The 2,149-nt window shown below is 43.0% G+C and overlaps 1 pseudogene; it reads right to left on the bottom strand.

The window, feature by feature from the left end:
• Positions 1-956: 956 nt before the first annotated feature.
• Positions 957-1,831, bottom strand: LOC123177377 (rust resistance kinase Lr10-like; annotated as a pseudogene).
• Positions 1,832-2,149: the final 318 nt, after the last annotated feature.

The following is a 2,149-nucleotide window of genomic DNA, read 5'->3' as shown; positions in this document are numbered from 1 at the left end:
GTTTGACCCCGAATGTAACTCGGTCTTCTTCGTGGATTGGTCGGATGTTCAAAAATTAAGACATTATGATATGAATCATAAGACAACGACTGAGATCGTCACACTTGGTGATGAGGGCCAGACACCATGTCTGCCATATGTGCCATTTTACTCAGAGTTAGAATCTTTGCGCAACTGGCATCAATGTGAGACCGCTGGTGGGTCATAGGAGGCGGGTCTTTGATAAATTGATAGGAGTCGATCGTTTAAGCTATATATCGAGCAGAAAGTTAAGTATGTCTGCTTGAATTTGATTTACAACTTTTCTAATTGGACAATCCGCTGTCTGCTAATGATCTAATGTGGGAAATTTCGCCATGATGTAATATTTGTAATTGTTTTTTCTGTTTACAGCTAGATTTGTTTTCTTATGGTAAAACACTTCAGATCAATACATTGTCCCTTCCTTCTATGCTAGTTATTCGTCGCATGTTCTAAATAGGTAGTGGTGTTATTAAGCAAAGACATCATCTAGCCGTGCTTGTCAACCATAATGTTCAAACTTCATAGGACACTAGTTGTACGTGGCTCTTTACATGGAGGAAAGCGAGAAGGGAAGCTTCATCACTGTTGTTGGCCCATGGCCAAACGAAATGCCTTATATTTTTTACCCAAATGATAAGTGCTGCACGTCAGGTGCGTGGCATCCCGGCCCTGACGTTTTTCACGAATTCCAGTCATGCAAGGATGGCAAACTCCAGTTATACACGACAAGCTTCTGTCAAAAATACCACGCTGAAGCCCCGAGATATCATCTCACGAGCTATGTACCCAACCGTTCCCGTAAGGCGTTGGAGGGCACAAAGTTGTTGTCCCATGGGTACAGTTTAGCAAGGCCGAAATCAGCAACTTTGGGAATGAAATTATTGTCGGGCAAGATGTTGTGCGGCTTGATTTAAAAGTAGAGAATCTGCATGTCACAACTCTGATGAGGTAGTTGATACCGCTGGCAAGGCCCAAGCGATCTCATTGAGCTTGTCCCAGGAGAAAGTCTTATCAGCCGAGAAGATGTACTTGTCGAGGGAACCTCATGGCATGTACTCGTAAACCAACACGCTTTGAATTTCCTCAGAGCAGAACCCAACTAGACGCACCACAAATATGTCGTGGATTGTGCCGATGGTGGAAACCTCACTGATGAAGTCATCTCTGTTACAGCTAGAGCCAGAGTTCAACATCTTGCATCTTGACGGCCACATGAACATCATCAAGCAGTACACCCTTAAACACGAAGCCGAAACCTCCAAAGCCCAGCTTGTCTCTGAACTGGTTTGTGATTGCAGCGATATCTGTGTATGCATACCTCATCGGGCCAAAAATCTCCTGCATCCGAAGGAACTTCTCGACAGCGTCGATGGTGATCCTTATTTTCCAGTACTTGTGGGCAAAGAAGACAAATACATCTAGGGGTGCCAACATGAACCTACACAGTACTGTAGCAAGACAATTAATTGATCATGTTGGTAGCTAGCGTTGAGTTATGCGATGCGAATGCGTAGCTTTTTGATAGTAGATGAGTATACCACCTAACTAGCTAAAGACTGAAAGGGTAGTTAATTACCATCAAACCACTTGAGAGCCACCATCGAATATGCTGCGGCACTCACAACGTAATATTTTGTATTCCAAGATCTTCCTGGAATAGGCACACCCTGAATCCAGGAAATAGGTAGTTCCAGATAACTACCTCAGCCCTGGCAATGTCCGTTACCCGACCTCTGATATCTCCTCACGGGCGAAATAATCAATTGATCTCATCCCGTAGCCCAGGCAGGATAACATGTGAGCCAGTCTGAGGGAAACAAAGAGGAAGCAATCAATGACAAAGTATGATTTCTAAAACATATCAACATTATTATGGGGTGGGCAGGGGGCATTTGCCCCCTCCCCCCTCCCGGCGCATTTCATCACATTGTATTTATTCAATAGTTGTTTATAGCTATGTGCATATATCTTATAATCATCATTTGCATTATATAATCGCTAGTCAGCAACCAGTGCAGAGGGGTAGGAATTTTTGGAAGTAAACATAAATTATAGGAGGGTCTGTGTAATAGTACTTTTTCAATTTTGAATTCATTTTCTGTTAGATTATAGGGAAACAAAAGAA

Source organism: Triticum aestivum, unplaced genomic scaffold (assembly GCF_018294505.1).
Source record: "Triticum aestivum cultivar Chinese Spring unplaced genomic scaffold, IWGSC CS RefSeq v2.1 scaffold28164, whole genome shotgun sequence".
Lineage (NCBI taxonomy): Eukaryota > Viridiplantae > Streptophyta > Magnoliopsida > Poales > Poaceae > Triticum > Triticum aestivum.
This window is presented reverse-complemented; position numbering and strand designations above follow the sequence as displayed.